Source organism: Physeter macrocephalus, chromosome 2 (assembly GCF_002837175.3).
Source record: "Physeter macrocephalus isolate SW-GA chromosome 2, ASM283717v5, whole genome shotgun sequence".
Lineage (NCBI taxonomy): Eukaryota > Metazoa > Chordata > Mammalia > Artiodactyla > Physeteridae > Physeter > Physeter macrocephalus.
Genome location: NC_041215.1, coordinates 100,248,888 through 100,269,395, shown reverse-complemented (window position 1 = coordinate 100,269,395; position 20,508 = coordinate 100,248,888). Strand labels below are relative to the sequence as shown.

Genomic DNA, 20,508 nt, shown 5'->3' with positions numbered 1-20,508 from the left:
AGGCTCAGCGGCCATGGCTCACGGGCCCAGCCGCTCCGCGGCATGTGGGATCTCCCCGGACCGGGGCACGAACCCGTGTCCCCTGCATCAGCAGGCGGACTCTCAACCACTGCGCCACCAGGGAAGCCCCTTATTAAAGATTTTAAATGAATGGTGTATATACAGTGTGAATGATTAGGTTTGAATGGTTGGAATACTCACCTTCCATTTCACTCCACAACCCACACCAGTCTAGCTCCCAAGTCCAACACAACTGTTTCTGCTCCCACTAAACTCACTGGGGACCTTGTCATTGCCAAATGCAATGACATTTTTCAGGCTTTATCCTTTAATCTTTGCAGGATTTGATGATGTTGATCTTACATTTTCTTTTCATTCTTTCCTAGTTACCTGCCTACATTTATTTCTATTTTTTCCTTTACTGTCTCTTTTCACCTTAAATCCTAGTGTTCTCCCGGCTTTTATCCTATCCCATTTTCTTCTCATTTTGCTCTTGGAACTCTGAGCAATTTCATCCATTCTTATGTCTTCCACTAACATCCATGCACCTAATTCTCCAGTCCTCCTTCTGGTTCTGAGTGCCTTTGCCGTATTTCTGGTGTTGATTTGACATCGTTACCGGAATGGGTGCAGACTCCTCAGGCTCACTAATCTCAAACTGAACTTGCCTCCATCCTTGGTCCTGCAAGCAGCCCACCTCTTCTTTTCTCTAATACTGCTGGTGGCAGTTACTCAACGCAGAAATTTAAGACTTATTCTTAAATTTTTCTTCATTACTTTATCCAGTGAACCTGGTCAGTTCACCTCTTCATCTTACCTATTTCTACCCCGACTGCCTCCCCTTTTATATAGATCCTTGTCATCTTTTCCCTTACTTGCCAGCACTCTGATGGAGGTCCCTGCTGCCAATCTCTTCCTGCTACAGTTCCTCCTCCATACTGCCTCTAGAGTTATCTGTCTTATAAAAAAATATAGTTTTATCCCTGATCGTTAAGGTTAAGCTCAGTGAAAAATGTGGAAAATACAGGAAATATAAAGAATAAAGTAAAAATTACTTATAGGCCTGCTACCATCTGCAATATAATTCTTTAATATTGAAGCCAATTACATATTTAAAATACAGCGGGATCATGTCAACTACCCTGGTTTAGGACTGTGATTGTGAAGCAAGGTGGAAGCGCAGTTTTCCTATGAGTCCACTGTTATAGATCTCTTTTTAAAGCCAGATTATTTATAAATGAAGGCAAAGCATCTCTTGCTACCAGACGGAGAACACAGTGCCCCATCACGTGGACAGGGTCTCGTTCCATCCTTGTGGGCTTCATCAACTCTCTCTTGACTACAGTGATTTGTAAAATTTGAAAATATCTCTAGTTTCTAATTTTATTTAAAATAGTTGTGTTAAAATATCTTATCATAGAGTCTTTTGCCATATTTGAATAACCATGTAACAAACACTTTTTTTTTTTTTTTTTTTTGCCGTACGCGGGCCTCTCACTGCTGTGGCCTCTCCCGTTGCGGAGCACAGGCTCCGGACGCGCAGGCTCAGCGGCCATGGCTCACGGGGCCTAGCCGCTCTGCGGCATGTGGGATCTTCCCAGACCGGGGCACGAACCCGTGTCCCCTGCATTGGCAGGTGGACTCTCAACCATTGCACCACTAGGGAAGCCCACAAACACCTTTTTTGAACTAAGTGATTTAGTCACATGGCTCAAAAGTTTCTTTAAATGCAAAAGGATATAAAGGAAAAAGTCTGCCTTTAACCTCTTCTGCATTTCCAGATTTCTCCTTTCCTCCCAACAGGTAACAATGCTTATTAGTTTCAGGTTTATCCTTTCAGAGTTTCCATATACTGTATATATGGATATATATTCTAGTGCGTGTGTGTATACATATGTATACACACATATACATACATACATATATACAAGCAAATGCAAATACATATCAAAAAAAATTTCCCCCTCTTCTGCTATAAGAAGTAGCAAAATAACACCCTTCTACACCTAGATTGTTTTCATTTAATGTATTTTTCTGATTTTCCATGTCAATACATAGAGTCCCATTCTTACATATTTACATACTATTTTATTGTTGAGATGTAACATAATTAACAGGTACACCTGATGGAGATTAAATTTTCTCCAGTTTTCTCCTATTACAAATAAATAATGCTGTGATTAATACATATATAATGTATAAAATTATATATATGTATATAATTAATGCAATTACTCATTTTTTCAATTAAGGGAAAATTCACATAGCATAGATTAACCATTCAAAGTGTATAGTAGTTCAGTGGCATTTAGTTATTTATAATTTTATGCAACCACCACATATATCAAGCTCCAAAACATTTTCATCACCCTAAGAGAAAACTCCACAGCCAGTAAGCTGTCATTTCCCAATACCCCTACTCCCAGCTCAGCAACCACCAGTTTGCTTTCTGTCTCTATGGGTTAATCTATTCTAGATATTTTATATAAATGGAATCATACAACATATGGCCGTTTAAAAGTGGCTCCATTCACTTAGGATAATGTTTTTGCAGTCCCTCCATGTTGTAGCATCTATCAGTACTTCATTTCTTTTCATGAATAAATAATATTCCATTATATTTTATGTATATACCACATTATTCATTCACTTGTTGATGGATATTTGGGTTCTTTCAACCTTTTGGCTTCTGTGAGTAATGCTACTATGAACATACATGTACAATTATTTGTTTGAATACCTATTTTCAATTCTTACACACCTGTAAGTGAAATTGCTAGCTCATATGGTATTTCTTTAACTTTTTGAGGAACCTCCAGACTTTTCTACAGCTGGAGTACCGTTTTGCATTCTCAGTAATGTATGAGGGTTCCAGTTTCTCCATATCCTTGCCAATACTTATTATAGCTTTCCAAGTAGGTATGAAGTATCTCATTGTGGTTTTGATTTGCATTTTCCTAATGAATAATGATGTTGAACATCCTTTCATATGCTTCTTGGCCAATTGTATATCTTCTCTGGAGAAATGTCTATTCAAATCCTTTGCCCATTTTCAAATTAGATTATCTTTTTTGTAGTTGAGTTGTAAGAGTTCTTTATATATTCTGGATACTAGAGTCTTAACAGATACATGATTTGCAGATATTTTCTCTCATTCTATAGGTTGTCTTTTCATTTTCTTGATGGTCATTTGAAGCACAAAAGTTTTTAATTTTGATGAAGTTCAAATTATCTATTTTTAATTTTATTGCTTGTGCTTTTGTTGCCATTACTAAGATTCCCTTGCCAAATCCAAGGTCACGAAATCATAGCCCTGTGTTTTCTTCGAAGAGAAAGGGAGTCCAACTTCATTCCTTGCAACCTCTGGGAGATAGGAGTCCAACTTCATTTTTTTGCATGTGGAAATCCATTTATCTCAGAACCATTTGTTGAAGAGACTGTTCTTTTCCCATTAGACAGTCTTGGCACCCTTATTGAAAATCAATTGACCATAAATGTATGGGTTTATTTCTATTCTGTTGGCCTGTATGTCTATCCCTATGCCAGTACCATGCTATTTTGATAACTGTAGCCTTTGTAGTAAATTTTCAATTAAGAAGTATAAGGCCTCCAACTTTGTTCTTTTTCAAGATTGTTTTGGCTGTTTAGGGGCCCTTGCAATTCCAAATGAATTTGAAATCAGTCTTTTCATTTCTTTAAGAAAAGGCAATTTGAATTTTGATAGTGGTTGCATTGAATCTGTAGGTCTTCTTTAATTTTTTTCAGTAATGTTGTATAGATTTCAGTGTACAAGTCTTTCTCCTGCTTGGTTAACCTTATTCTTAGGTATTTTATTCTTTTGGATGCTATTGTAAATGGAATAGCTTTCTCAATTTCCTTTTTGCATGTTTATTGCTAGTGTGTAGAAATACAACTAATTTTTGCATTCTTTAAACTTTGCTGAATTCATTTATTAACTCTAATAGTTTTTTGTGGATTCTTTAGGATTTTCTATATAAGATCATGTCATCTGTGAATAGAGATAGTTTTATTTCTTTTTCAATTTGGATGCCTTTTATTTCTCTGTCTTGCCTTATTGCTCTGGCTAGAACTTCCAGTACAGTGTTGAATAGAAGTGGCAAAATCAGACATCCCTGTCTTATTCCTAATCTTCAGGAGAAGGCTTTCAGTCTTTCACCAGTGCATATGATGTTAGCTGTGAGTTTTTCATAAATGCCCTTCTATTCCTAGTTTGCTAAGTATTTTTGTCATAAGGGTTAGACTGTTTCAGATTTTTTTTACTGCATCAATTGAAATGTCTTTCCCCTTTTCATTCTATTAATGTGGTATATTGCATTGATTGAGTTTTGTGTGTTAAACCACTCTTGTATCCCTGAGATAAATCCCATTTGGCCATGGTGTACAATCCTTTTAATATGCTGCTGGGTACAGTTTGTGATGCATTTACTGTTATGGGACTTATAATTAATCCTTTGAGAGTGTGATGAATGCTTTGGGCTCTCTTTACAGGAAAAATAAAATGTATACATACATATAAAGTTTGCTTACTATTTTATGGATTTTAGCATCTTCAAAAATCTACCTTTAAGAGTCCAAGGATTTGAGGTTAAGGAAAGCTTATTTAAGGTATGCTCCTAACCATAAAGGGGAATATTGTGGTTCATTCACTTACCTCTTTTTAATCTTAACTCTTAAGGAACTTTATTGTTTTGTCTTGTATACTATTATGTTTAATTTTATTTCAGTTTAAACTAGTTAAAGAACTAATGTCGGCCATTCCCTGCATTAGGTGGTGCACTCCTGGCAGTTTAGGAAAGCTCACTTCTTTATTTCACTCTAAGCTTCCAAATCATGGTTTCCAGAGAGCCTTAGCATAATGACCCTTCCAACCCCAGCTGGGTCTGGTTTCTGGGAAACTTTTGCCCTCCTGGTAGGAGGTAAGTATCTGCTTCCTGACTTCCCAGAACTTCTCTGCTTTTACTTATTTTGACATAAGAAACATTTTCTGCCTATTAATAGACCAGAACCTGTCCCTTTATAATCCCTTACACTACAAGAAACTAGTGACCACCTTGAAAATTCCATTGTTCATTCATTTTTAGTGAGAATTTTGTATGGACATATAGTTTATTTTTCTTTACTGATTTACAACTTGTTAACAACTAAGGTGCAAAAGCATTATGAATGAAAATAAAACTTTAATAGAAACTACTGTAATAGCCCACATGGTCAGAAGGGCATGTATACTTAATTGTTTTTCCAGTAAGAGGGATGACTTGCTGAACGATTTTTAGAATCAGTGACATGATAACCATGTTATCAGTGAAGTTTGTGGTCACAGAACAGTGTCTGTGAGGGACTCTTGACTTTCCTGAGTATCATGCTCTAAGCATAAATGCTTATTGAAAATGGCAGCTAGTTGAACTGGAAGTCCAATAGGAAAACCCCTGATGTTATCTTCAAAAGATCCTTGCGGGCTTCCCTGGTGGCGCAGTGGTTGAGAGTCCACCTGCCGATGCAGGGGACGCAGGTTCGTGCCCCGGTTCGGGAAGATCCCACATGCCGCGGAGCGGCTGGGCTCGTGAGCCATGGCCGCTGAGCCTGCGCGTCCAGAGCCTGCGCTCCGCAACGGGAGAGGCCACAGCAGTGAGAGGCCCGCGTACCACAAAAAAAAAAAAAAAAAAAAAAAAAGATCCTTGTGAGGAGAAGCAGTTCTGAATGGTAAAGTAAAGATCTTCAAAAGTCTACTCCTCTAAAAGTCAATGAGAACACTGGAGAAAATTTTCAAAATTAACTTTTTCAGCATTCTGGAAATCAACAGAATGCTTTTAAGTATAGGAGGAGCATTTATTCAAGAAACAGTTGAATCTCAATTAGAATAGCAGGTTTTGGCTTTATGGTATTTTAACTTACCTTATTTCTATCTCCCTCTCCCCAGCTCCACGGTAGTTTTGAAAACCAAGAGCCTTGTGACCATGGTAGCTTAGAAAATCAACAACTTAATAGCCACAAACACAGGCAAGATGTGTTCCCAGATCCCCCAAAAGCCTCATGCTTAGAGAATTGTCACTACTTGACATGTCTGGCAGCCCCTGGAAAAGCCCCAGTCATGGGATTTCTCTTTATTTGACCTGGCTCAGAGATTGCTCTGTGCAAATAGCCCTATCTCCAAGACGTTTGTCAAAAATAATCACTGGCAACTGTTTCGCATCATAGCTGCCTGAGGTGGCAATACTGCTTGGGGCACACAAAGGGCTGGCCAAAAAAATGTAAAAGGATAATATGCAGGACTTTGAAAAACTTTGATATATTCTAGGGACTCTAGAAGCCCACACACATATATAGGGCTGTGTTATGCCCAGCAAAGACCTGAGAAGGCTCTCATTTCTCTCATCTCACTGATCTTGAGACTTTGTGCAAGTAGGAAGTGTAAGCTACAGTGCTCTAAGCTGCTAGAGTGTTGAAGGTGCGATCCATCATACACGTAGAGCCCATTAGCAAAGGCTGGGAGACTTACTGGCCAAAGGCATTTAAACAAATCTCTGTCCAATTGTTATCTGACCACTAAGCTAACTTAGCATAGACTTCAGTGGCCACCCATGAGAACTGCTTCATCCCTATAAACTTCTAATAAATAGAGACATTTTCTTATACAACTACAATGTCTTTATTATAATATACAAGTATTATCCAATATTAAAATTGTACTGTTTCTTTAAAAATCAGTTGGTTTGCTTAAAACAAAATTCAGTAAACAATTTATTTATTATGGCACTTTTAATACAGAGCAGTACCTCCTCTCCACTTCTTTTAAAAATGGAGTATAGCATACATATGGAAAAGAAAAGTAATAAGTTTACAGCTTAATTGTCTCAAAGTGAACACATTTATGGCAACAGCACTCAGATCAAGAAACCAAGTATTTCCATCACTCTGGAGGTCCCTCTCCTGCCTTTTCCAGTCACATCCCTTTAAAAAAATTTTTTTTATATGGACCATTTTTAAAGTCTTTATTGAGTTTTTTACAGTATTGCTGCTGTTTTGTGTTATGGTTTTTTGGCTGTGAGGCATGTGGGATCTTGGCTGCCCAACCAGGGATCGAACCTGCACCCCCTGCACTGGAAGGAGAAATCTTAACCACTGGACAGCCAGGGACCTCCAATCACATCCCTTTTTAAAGGCAGCTTAAAGTCTTGACTTCTAACACCATACATTAGTCATGCCTTTTATACTGTTTTTCTTGGGAATTAGCACATATTTAGGAAGGTCCTTATGGTGCCTTAATTCTAAATATACACAATAATCAATTTTTACATATGTACACACTCTTATAACTACCACTTAGATCAAGATATAGAAACTTCTCAGCACCCCAGAAGTCATCCTCATGTTCCCTTCCAGTTATAATTCCTCTTGGGTTTGACTTCTAAAACTATAGGTTGCTTTTGCCTGTTTTCATACTGTACAAACCAGTTATATAGAGTATTTCATTTTTGTCTGGTTTCTTTTTTTTTTTTTTCTTTTTTTAATTTTTGGCTGCATGGGTGCTGCACGCAGGCTTTCTCTAGTTGCGGCGAGCGGGGGCTACTCTTCGTTGTGGTGCGCGTGCTTCTCATTGCAGTGGTTTCTCTTGTTGCGGAGCACAGGCTCTAGGAGTGCGGGCTTCAGTAGTTGTGGCACGTGGGCTCAGTAGTTGTGGCTCGTGGGCTGTAGAGCTCAGGCTCAGTAGTTGTGGCACATGCGCTTAGTTGCTCCGCAGCATGTGGGATCTTCCCAGACCAGGGCTCAAACCCGTCACCCCTGCATTGGCAGGCGGATTCTTAACCACTGCACCACAAAAGGGAAGTCCCTTTTGTCTGGTTTCTTTCACTATGTTCTCTCCTTGCTCCTCAGGAACAATCTGACTCCTGACCTTGGGCCCTTATCTGCTCTGCTATACTTATGGCAGTCTCACTGACCCACAACCCAAAAAGGAGGAACGTGTGACTTGCTACTCTCAGAGTAATGAGTGGAAAAGTCATCTGAACACAGAATTAGCAATGGAAACTGTTTTTTAAAGAATTGTAAAAATGCTATGTGAGAATGCATCCAAGTAGACTTGTGCCAACAAAAAATATCCTTTTTCTTCATTTTCTTTCCTTTTTGCTCTTTTGTATTTTATTTGGTTGGTCCACATTTTCTACTTTTGATTTAGTCTTATTGACTTGATCTACTGGCAAGAAATAGGGAGAAAAGCTTATTCTAAGCCTTTTCAGATGTTACAATTGTTACTGCATGATCAATTTGTAAAATGGAAGCTTTGCCTCATTTGTGAATTAACTATTCCAATGCCATTTAGAAGAATCTACACTAAGATAATTTTTACCAGCTTAGATAGGGAATGCAATTGTTCCAAGTATATAAACTTAAGCACATAAAGAATTAAAAGTGGCCATAATGTAAGTTTCCTCTTAGGTTATATTTGAGACTCTCTCTCTCTCTCTTCAAGGTTCTAAGAATTTATTCATTGTTTTATCACGAATGTCCAAGCTACTTCTCCTTGGCACCAACTAAGTGTGTAGCTTCAACCAAGTTGGTTTCCGTTTGACTTAGAGAGTAATGTTATTAAAACTTCCTTGGGGGCTTCCCTGATGGCGCAGTGGTTGAGAGTCCGCCTGCCGATGCAGGGGACGCGGGTTCGTGCCCCGGTCCGGGAAGATCCCACGTGCCGCGGAGCGGCTGTGCCCGTGAGCCATGGCCGCTGAGCCTGCGCGTCCGGAGCCTGTGCTCCGCAACGGGAGAGGCCACAGCAGTGAGAGGCCCGTGTACCGCAAAAAAAAAAAAAAAAAAAAACTTCCTTGGCCCGCTTATGAAATTTGAGCATCTTCAAAGAGTAGTTTTTATAGAGTTTGTAACTTTTACGTTTTTTTCCCCTAAAGAATGAAAACTATTTGGATTTATGTTTTGTTGTCAGACTCTTCAGATTTACTTGTCAGTATAAGGAGATTATTTAGATGTGGCTTTGTGTCTGTTCCAGTATTATTAGTATCTCTTCAAATTTTTATTTTAACAGTTGCTCCTAAATACATAACATTTGGAGACCAGTAAGTTATAAAGTGCTTCACACTTATGATGTTTGAAGTAAAGTCTGAGGGAAATAAAAACTAGGATAGAGAATCTGTTCTTACTCATTTAATCAAAAACATGTATTGGATGTTTCCCAGAACTGGATAATTTTTGGAATATGAAGATTAATAAAGTATCTTCTGTGTCCTTATCTCAGATAACATAGACTGATAGAGGGGATTGGATATGACTGTATCCACATGGACCAGATTTTCTAGCAGTAGTATAAGAGGACAAGATGAAAAAAAGAGCTTATGTGAAAATATTTTGCACAGTAGCTGATACATAATGGATATATAAGTTTTAAAAAATGTCATCTTGATGAAAAAAGTAAAACTTGTTTTTCTGGTAGAATTTATTCAGGTTTCTTTAAAGGGAAACTGGAAATTATATTTATGGCCATGAATGTTTACAATGGTTGATAGTTTTGTGATTTTTCTATGTGTGGGGCGTGTGTGCACGTGCGCGCGCACACGGGCCTGTGTTTACGGTGGAAGTTGGAGACCCTGAAGTAGCCTGGGAATCTGAATTATTTGGGTATTTATGTTTGATTTAAATTGATTTCATAATTCCATTTGGAGCAGATCTCCTTGAGTTGATGACTATTCAGTACTTGGAGTTTTGAATACAATTTTAAACTCAGATTCAAACTAGTTTTTGTGTGACATCTTTCGCTTCAATTTTTTTTTTTTTTTTTACAATTCCTTTACCAGATGTATCTTGAATTTGTGTTTTGTCCCCTGGAGGTGTCCTTATGATGGATGATACTTGTGTTTTTTAGTATATTGAGACATATGGTTTATTGATAATGTGTGGTTAGCTATAAGGTCACTTTTTTGGCCAACTCCACTTGATAAATAACAACTCCTTTTGAATGAGTACTTAATAAATCCACACTATAAGTAATATTTTCAAGTGTCAGGATAGATAGGTTTGCAAGGGAAACTTTATTTTTTTATTTATCACTGTTTCTGTATTTCTCTGTCACACTAAGCCAGATTGAAGCCTTTCTTTTCTGATTATTAAAGTAATGCAAGTTCATTATAGAAAAGGTAGAAAATATGGAAGAATATTGGGAACACTTCAGTCTTCCTGCCAAGCAATAATTACTCTGAACATTTTGGCATATTCCTTTTACAATTTCATTTTTATAAATATCATACGTATGTTTAAGGTTAATTAAGCTCATATTATACATATAACTCTACAGTACATTTTTCCACTCATTATATCATGACCATTTCCCATGTCATTCAAAATTATCTGGGAACATAGTGTAATGACTACATAATATTCTATAATATGGCTGTGTCATAATTTACCTATTCATCTTTTTTGGACACTTAATCTAGTTTCTAATTTTTACAAATCATGACACAATGACTACTGAATTTATATAATCTTGGTGGCACATATTTCTTGAACATGCATATTATTTTGCTTATTAAACCATTTTTTCATGTGTAAAATAATCCTTACTTTTCTGGTGTTCCCCCCTCCGCCAACCTTGTACTTATTCTTTACTGAAGGAAGTTTTTAAATTTAAAAAACAATAGCTTTTTTTTAAAGATTGATTGAGTTGTTTAAACATAAACTCTAAAACAGATTAGAAGGTAAAATTACAAATCCTGATGATAGCAGTTTATAAGGGAAATGCTTACAGATCCTTAAATATAGCTTTGTAGGGAAGGGCGGCAGTGAATCAAGTTGTTACAGTTTGTTCCAGGAAAGGCATTTTGGATGAATGCCATCTGTTTTTACAAAGATGTCTTATGATTTTAGTTTTATCTACTCCACTTAACCTTTCCCAAAGTGATTGCTGAAGCAAATGTATGTAATACAATAAAAAGAATTAACAGAATTATAATTCCTTTAGTTAAAGGCAATTCTTTTTCTCCAACAGTGTTACTTGAATTTTAATAAAAGTACTGAATTTAAGCCTGGTTGAATCATGTTAGATAACCTAGATCCAAGTGACTTCTGAGGTCAGTTCATCTAGCCAGTTGCCTTCTTGGTGGACTGTCATTAATCTACTTAGTATTCATATTTGTCACAGAAGTAGAATTCTGAAAACTCCTCCAAATAGTCCAATGATTTAGATCTTCTCTATTGAGAATAAAGACAACACTAGAATCTGAGAGTTACTGATAGTGAGTAAATACTCCGTGCCAGGCACACTGTCTCCTTGCTTTTTGTAGCTTTACAGTCCTCTCAAAATCATGCTGGTTATACATTGTTAAATTTTAAAATATTAATTTTATTTATTTATTTGTTGCACTGGTTCTTAGTTACGGCAGCCAGGCTCCTTAGTTGCGGCTTGCCGGCTCCTTTAGTTGCGATACATGCATGTGCTCCTCAGTTGCGGTTGGTGGGCTCCTTAGTTGTGGCATGCAAACTCTTAGTTGCGGCTCGCATGTGGGATCTAGTTCCCTGACCAGGGATTGAACCCGGGCCCACTGCATTGGGAGCGCGGAGTCCTAACCACTGTGCCACCAGAGAAGTCCCTATCCCCATTTTATAAATGAGTGAGTTAAAGTTTGTAGAAGGTTACTCTTTTGGCCAATGTCACACAGCTAATAGGTGTCCATTTTGGCTGCAGAACCAGTGCTATTCTGTGCTGCCTTCAAGCTGTCAGAGAGTTCTTAGTCATATGAACTGACTAAACTGACTACATGAGAAAATGTCTTAAATTGGATTTAAAAATGTTAAGAAAACATAATGAACAAACTTAGTGTGTGACATAACTTTTAAGCATCACAGAACAAACTTGGATATTTAAAGCTTGGCTTTATTCTCTTTTTAAAAGGAGGCATAATTATTTAGTAGGAAAAAACCCTCATTTTTCATTCTTCCTGGCTAGAAATCTTGGCAGCTAGGAGTGCTGTGGCTATTATTGTGAGTTTGTTTGTTGTGTGTACAGATTCATGCTCCCAGATTCTCCATCCCCACCTTTTATAAACACCATGTTTAACTTGGAAGAGGAAAAAGTTATTTTTGGCAACACTGGTAGAGCAAAAGTAGCAACTGCAGGGGGGCATGAAGGGAAATACTGACCTGAGCCTGGAATTGTAGAAATATGTCTAGCATTTAACTTCAGGTCTGTTTAGAATGCAGGTCTCTAACAAGAGAAAGAATTATTATTCAAGGTTTACTAGGAGGCAGGAAAACTGCAAAATGAGATCTGTGTCTGCGTACTTATGACTGAAATAATGTACTGATACTTTGTGCTTCTTATTACTGTTTTCATTGCCAAAAATCATGAAAATTGTTAGCTGATAGCGCCCAATGCTAAGATGGCTAGGCTGCTATTTGAGAATAGCCTGAAGCAATAGTTTTATGTCAACAAAGATTCACAGACAGAGTATAGATATTGTATAGATATAATATCTATACCCTAAAGTGATAAAGTTCATCATTGGATTCTCAAATATTAAAACTCAAGGATTTTTTTGCAAGTTGAAAGATACACATTTATAATAAGTGAAACAAAGGCTGCTTTTTGCTGTTGAAAGTAAACTTTTAGGAAATTTTACTAAAATGTTATTCTAAGAGGTGTTATGAGCTAAAAAAAATGGTTGGTCAATTCACGTAACACATAGATTGGTGTATTGCTGACAGATTCAGAGTGAGTTATTATGAGAAGATGAAGACGTTAGTTCAGCCAGTCATTCAATAGATCATTTCTGGCCCCTAACCTTTGGAAATGATATTATAGAAAGCCACTTTTATATCAAACCCTGGGCTAAGAGGCTCCCTGGTCTGACCAAGCATGGCTCATTCTTCCATCTAGAGTATGCCAGAGTTTCTCAGATTACCTATGGTCGTTCAGATCCATCACAGACACTGATCTTTCGTTAGTCAGAATAAAAATAAACTATTAGAAGTATGAAATCGAATAAAAAACAAGATCCACAGAGTATAAGCCCACATTTTTATTATTAGACTGAACAGACTTAAAATTACTCTGACAAATTTCTGTAAAAGTTTCGAAAAGGCTCAATTTCTGTACTTTTCTCAGGTGATTAACAGCCAGCTTTTGGCCCAGTGCTGGCCCATGGCCCATATTTTGAGGAGCACTGTTCTAGATTTAAATACAGACAAAAACTTTTTTTCCTTATGTTAGTGGCCCTTCCTGTCTCCTCATTTTTCCTGTACTTTCTTTTCTTCTTACATAGTTTTCCTCTTTTCTTGAGATGGATTGGAAATAATCAACATGAGAATTGTTAGGGTAGGTAACACTGCAAAGGTAGAAACATGCATGTCTCTTTTTGAGTTTTCTACTAAAACGAATTTACAAAATCAAATATGACATTCACATACACACATACCTTGATATATGGTCTGTTGGATTTTGACTCCAGGTCAGTGTCTCTTATTAAAGTGTGGTTTAAGGACCAACTATATCAGAATTAGCTCGGGTAATTGTTTAAAAATGAAGACTACTAAGGCCCATCTTATACCTACTGAATCAGAATTTCTCTGGTTTGCTCTATGAAATTTAGTCTGAATTTTAAACATGAGTCTCACCAGTTGATTCTAATACACAATAGAATTTGAGTTCTACTCTTTCAGGGTGTGGGACTCTGTGTGGTTATTCGATTCTGTATCATACACTATGGTGGTATATTATAAATGCCAATTCTGAAATGTCCACTAATGTGAATATTTTGGAGTCTCTATATATGTGCTTTCGGCAGAGAATCTCCAGGATATTATTGGGTTCATTGCTATCTCAGACATATACAAAGCCTTATTGGAAAAAGATATGTTCTCATTTTACAGACAGAAGCAAAGAACACATATACACAAATAAAATAATTGTACATCCTTCTTTATTGTAATGATTTTACAGCCTTCTCATTTTATTTTCAAAGTTTTACATACCTAAAATCTATTCTTAAATTCACCTTGCTTTATATAATATAATTTTATTTGGAATAAAAAGTAGCATAGCTACAGAATCCATTAACCATGTAATTAAACAGTTATTATGAATTGAATGAGGCACGTGGGATTGTATATAAACCACGTTAATATTTCATTTTAAAACACTTGTCTTTACATTAATCTGGGGTTAATACAAAATTTATTGATAAGGAAAAATATTATATTCTTAGGTGTTAATACCAAATTCACCCATAAGGAAAAATAATGTATCCTTAGATATATTATTCAAGATACATGTCAGTCAAATAAAGGAGCCTCTGCTATAGCTGGATCTTTAGTTCAGTAGTGGAAATTACTAACAAAAAACAAAAAACAAAAAACACACCACATTTATTCTTATTTGTGTATTCCTTTCAGAGTTTTTGTCATATTATATCACATGTATGTATTTGTCTTTTAGAAATAGAAAAGTGAGGGTCATTTATTCTTGTTTAGGAAAGCAGTAGATCATAATCCTGATATTTTGTCTTGAATGGACAGTGATAAAGGGATTTCCTTATTCACTTAAGATAAGAAAATCAGTTCTTTGGGGACTTCACTCTCTTCCCAAGCATAATGATAACTTCCCAGGTAAAACTGCAAAACCCTAAGAAAGTAACAGGTCCATACTTGTATTTACTGAACTCAGAGTACCACAAGAATGTTGCTAATGTGAAATTATGCAGGCTACTGGAAAATTTTCCTCTGGACCTTTCAGCCTTGCCATTGTGTGCTCTTGATCAAGTTACTAGACCTCTGCAAACTGTTTCCTCATAATAAGGATAACAAGACCTCTTAGAATTGCTGGGAGAACTCTATCAGTTAATGATTCTGAAATACCGAGCACAGTTCTTGGCATTGGTGGGTGGTAGTTAGTAACTGCTGGGGAGTTTGTATAACAGTGGGAAATGTGTGGGTACTCTCTGATGTCATGCAAACTCTAGATTTGAAATTCAGCTGGTTTCCTGCTATGTAACCTTGCGTTAGCAAGTAATTCAATCCATCTATCCCCCATTTTTCTTAATCTGTGAAATGGGGATTATAGTGACGATTCCAGAAGGTTATTATGAGGATTAAATGAGGGAGTGTGTGCCTGGCACATAGAAGTTTCTTAATAGATAACGGATGATTATTATTATTTTTATTGAAAATAAAATATTATTTTTATTGAATTTGATTGCCATTATTATTTTTATTGAATTTGATTGCATACCACTTTCTAAGCTAAATTTAAAACAAACATGTTTCATGTACATGTGTCTACTTGAGTTTAGTTTTGAGCGTCCTCCCCTTGATCTTTTAGCAGCTGTCTCATTTTAAAATTTATTTTCAAAAGCTTTCTGATTTATACACAAACCGATGTGTATTTCCATTGGAAGATTTTTGGGAATCCGAAAACAGAGCGTTGATGAAATGAGTACTCATCTGGCTGCTTTACGAACACAATTTCAGGAGCAAAAGCAGGCAATACAAATTGCAGCAGATAGGCAGACCCTTGCTGCAAGACTTTAATAATGCATATGAGTGATGTCAGACTCACAGGCATGCAAAATGCATAAACACAAAGGAAATTCATAATGGGCTTTTCAGGAAGAGGGTTGTTGCTTCCTGATGTGCTAACCTTGATTCTGCTTCGTGTTTTTGGTGCCAGCATAAAGATAGCTGGAGGAAACACTGTTGGAGTTTTCCATTGTCAGTCTGTATTGTAATCTAAGAATTGTGTTTTGCTCTTCTCTACCTTATTCTTGATAAATATTCTGTGAGTTCTGGGGAATAAGCTACTTCAGTTAAGTGATGTCTTTAATTTATATGATTAATTCATTCAGCAGCCACGAATCACAGTTCTACCCACAAGCATCCTTGTTGATCAATAGATCAGAATGTTGAGAACTGTGATAATCACTTGGGCTTGCAGAAGGAGAGCTTAAGGAGATGGGGAAAGGGACATTTCCTTTCCCTTATTCTTTTTTTTTTTTTTTTTTTGCGGTACGCGGGCCTCACACTGTTGTGGCCTCTCCCGTTGCGACGCGCAGCCTCAGCGGCCACGGCTCACGGGCCCAGCCGCTCCGCGGCATGTGGGATCCTCCCAAACCGGGGCGCGAACCCGGTTCCCCTGCATCGGCAGGCGGACGCGCAACCACTGCGCCACCAGGGAAGCCCATCCCTTATTCTTAAGCTTCCTTTTTTCTCTCCCTGTACGCTGATGCTTAAATTTTCTAGTCTGTTCTCCTTCCGTGGCCTCATCCTTCCCTCCTCCTCTGTGCTCTAGTCACACTGGTCTTCCTTCAGTCTCTGAAAGGGCCATGCTGCTTCCTACCACAGGGCCTCTGCACAGCTCTTCTATCTGGAATGAACTCTCTCTCCTCTTCCCTCCTCTCCTCCCCAATTCCTAGTCATCCACTTAGTCCATACCCTGATTCCTCGAGGGAGCTTTCTCTTATTCTCTGGCCTGGGTCATGTCCCCAGCTCATCCATTGCCTTACCACCTTCTCTTTTTCCTTTGTAGCATGTATCATAATAGTAACTAAAGAATTCACTTTATATTTGTTATTTAGTGTTTCTCTCTCTAAAACAGAAGCTCTGCCAGAAGGAGGAGGGGCCGTGTTTGTCTTGTTCGCGTATGTCTCCCAGTGGCTAACCCCTATATGATAGCATAGTAGGTGAAAATGCTAAGGTGTTATGTGGATGCAAAATTGGTATTAATGTGCTTCACCATTTTATTTGTTGCCATGGATTTTTTTTTTTTCCGTGTTTTCTTCAGGGGTGTGATCTGGAGGCAGGAATGGCATATGTAAATTTCCAGGCCTGACACTATCATCCTCCGGCTGTACCTTCTCAGTACAGTAGTTTATTGTGAGTGAAGAGGTACTGGCTGAACTACTTGTGTTTAAGAAACAGCATCCCCATGAAAGGGTACATGTATGTGATGGCCTTCAGGCTAAGCTCTAATGTTCATCTAACCTCCCTTGCTCCACTCTATAAGTCTCTTTCATGATCAACTTGGGAAAAGCTATGTTCTATTATGACAAAGGCTTGTGCTGTGGAGAAGCAGATTTCCTTTACATAGGAAAGTAGCCTGTTTGTCACAAGTGAGTGTCAGTGACACGTGGATGGACCAGAATCTAGAGTTCAGCTAAAGTGGCGTATCTGACAAATGTTACAATATTTGGAAGGCAAGGAAACGTGGCTTGGAGGGCCAGAGTGGTGGGGGCATCAAGTGGATCCAGGGCCCTGGGAGTTGAGTGGAGGTAAGGGTTAAACACTTTCTTAGACTGGGCTTGAAAACAAGAGATGCTGACATTGTTGAGAAGTCTGTTGTTTATAGGCTCTAGCCATCTTTCATGCCAATAATAGGAAATAAATTCATCCTTTCTGGCTTATTTTTTCTAATCTCCTAATGGTGACTGAGGCTGCTGTGGGCCCATTGACCACCTATTAATTAGTGAGGTCATGGCATTTTCACAGTGTTATTTGGGGGAGGCAGTGTATTATAACAGGGTTTGGGCTTGGGTGTATTCAGATCTGACTGTAATCCTGGTTATCACTTTCTCTCTGTGAGTCTCAGTTTCCTCATCTGTAAAATGGACCTAATAACACTACTGACCTCAGTTTTAGAGCACGGTGGCATTCATTAGAGACTATTTCTAAAGCATTTACTATGTGTTCCTGGTACATAGTAGGCATTCCATACATGCTTGCTATTATTGTTGTTTGCTAGGATGTACCTAGAAATCCACAATGATTTGTCCTAAGACATGGCTGGGTTTGCATGTCCAGAAGAGGCCTGGACAGGGCGGGGGTGGTTCTGGAGTGACAAGCTTGCTGTGTTCACTCAGTCTTTTCCAGAATCAGCCCAAAGTTCTGTGGACCTTTGAAGTTTCATGGCAAACTATGTCTGGGTTAAGGGAACAGTGGAGAGGACATTGCAGCCACCAAATGTACCATGGAGCTTAAATCTAGTCTGCCCCACTTAACGGCAAAAGCATGTGACAACTGAGGACATCTCATCTTGCTTTCCTGGAAGTTTTGCTGGAAAGAGATGGTCTTGTAGCCTTTGATTGTACTCATGCATTCAACTAGCACTTAAAAATTGCAATGATGGCACTGGGTGGGTGAACAGCTTTACGAGGCCCCTCTCCCCATTGAAGAATAACGCATCCGAACTGGAGATTCTCACACCACAGCCGCTTCCTAGAATAAGACAGGAGTACCAGCTAAATCGGCGATTGTGTCTATTTTTACATTAAAAGTAGGGTCTGAAAATAACTTCCGTACTGATAACCACATTTGGCGATTTTCATGAAAGTTATATGATATATGAAAAAGTTTTAGTCCTCTTTTACAGTTTGAAACCACAAGTCCACAAACTCTATTCTGGATTGGCTAGGATACTATTTCAGTAACTTAAATTAAGGCTGTATCTGATTAATGGTAACAGTAAATTAGAGTTTCCCAGATAGTGGCCACTCTATTCTGAGTAAATCAAACAGAAAAAAACCCCTCTCTGTGATAACAGTCAGCTTGTTGACATCAGCCCCCTGTGTGTGTGAGTGTGTGTGTGTACACACATAACTTTTTCTTTGGAATTCTCCCATGGAAAAGCAAAGGAAGGAAGCTGAGGGGAGGATGGGGCGATTGCATCCTGTGCTTTACAGGGGCGTGGCCACAACTGCCTCAGCCTCAGGGACACTGATACATGATTTTTTTTTTTTCACTTGGGATGCCTGAACAGTGATAAGTCTTGATGAAAGGCAGGGGCGGCTCTCAGTGTTGTTTATAGCTGGACGGGAGTCTCCTGGTAGCAGCCTGCTCGAGTCCCACTCAGTATTTCACTGCTAGAACTTTGGGGAAGAGGAAGAACAACAGGAGCATCTGAAGTGGACCTGCAGAGCTCTCCCCGCCGATTAGGATTTCAGACCCTCTTTGACTTCAGTTCGGGCCACTCTTATGAATGAAATTGCCAAGTGGGTAGGCCAGGTACATGGTTTTAAGGAGAATGAAATGTTTCTTCATGCCGCTTCCTAAATCTGATTTGAAATGATGGATTCTGCCCTGGCAAAGGCAGAGAGGAACTCTTTGGGATTTTATGAGGTAAGGTATTAGAAAGTTCTGTGAAATGAATTCCACTCTCATCTGATTTCTGTGTCCAACTGTTTGGGATTTACAGTTGTCTCTGCCTTTCTTTTTGAAAAAGTCTTAATGCTGTCCCCTCCCAGCTTGGTTAGGGACAATTATTAACAAATTCTGTAGTGCTCATCACATTTAGTCATTTGACATCTCAACATAGGAGATCAGTGCTGGGATTAAAGCTTTTGTAAAACTTTTACAAATACATATGCAGTCTCTTCCCTGAATTTCTAGAGTCCCACTGGTTTTAGATGAATTATTTTACTGTGAAGTTAAGTACAGGTTCTACCTACAAGAATGCTTTTGAAAATGGCGTTAGACTGAGTCCAAAGAGATTTCATGACAGGTCGTCTGCCTTTGGAATAATAATGTTTTTGATGGATTTAAGAACTCTTCTCTCAGGGAATGAGATGTTAAAACAGATTTATTTATAATGTAACATTTTTTGTGGACAAGTATTCTTTCATAGGGATTCACATTCTAGAGACTAATGATTTAACAACAATCTTACAACAAAACTTCAACTCAAGATTAAAACCGTGTTTTTTGTTTGTTTGTTTGTTTGTGGTACGCGGGCCTCTCACTGTTGTGGCCTCTCCTGTTGCGGAGCACAGGCTCCGGACGCGCAGGCTCAGCGGCCGTGGCTCACGGGCCCAGCCGCTCCGCGGCATGTGGGATCTTCCCGGACCGGGGCACGAACCCGTGTCCCCTGCATCGGCAGGCGGACTTTCAACCACTGCGCCACCAGGGAAGCCCTAAAACCATGTTTTTAAAAAATATTTTCTTGTGGGAACTGTGGCAAACTGGCCCAGTCTTCTATAGACCTTATAAATCTGCTTCAATTAATTGTTTAAAAACTGGGATGAGTGCAGGGCAAAATTTCAGTTCTATTTTAATTTTTTCAAATTAGTGTTTTTGAATGAAAAAAAAATTTTGGGGGGGGCTATATGCCAAAAATGGTTCTCAAGGGGGGTGGGGATGTTATTTTTTATTGTCATAAAGCATATAATTGGCATTTAGTGCCTGGGAGCTGGGGTTGCTTAACCATTTCTATAATGTAGTGGACAGACTCTTACAAAGATTTATCTGCTAGAATGCCAGGAGCATCCTTATTGAGAAACATTGATACATGCTCAGTTTAATGAAAAGGAAGTTGATGATTTAGTAAAGATTCAGGTGAGCAGTCTAGTCTCTGGGAAGGTTATCCATCTTCTGATCAAGACATTTTGGGGAAGGACCCAAGGGAGTAGCCACTCAGCAAAATTATTCTTTAGAATCAGTAGCAATAACTGTTCCAGAAAGATTGCTCCTACATATTGCTAATTAATATTTTCATAACTAGTTTGGATT

At 38.3% G+C, this 20,508-nt stretch overlaps 1 protein-coding gene across 8 annotated transcripts in view; it reads left to right on the top strand.

The window, feature by feature from the left end:
* Positions 1-20,508, top strand: part of HECW2 (HECT, C2 and WW domain containing E3 ubiquitin protein ligase 2) — a 410,406-nt gene that overhangs the window by 203,820 nt on the left and 186,078 nt on the right. The window contains exon 1 of one of the 8 annotated variants that reach the window (XM_024115627.3): positions 18,827-19,122. The exons of the other annotated variants lie outside the window; for them this stretch is intronic. The gene's annotated coding sequence lies outside the window, so the exon portion shown is untranslated. Of the gene's footprint in view, positions 1-18,826; positions 19,123-20,508 lie in introns of those variants that run through there. 8 annotated transcript variants of the gene reach the window in all.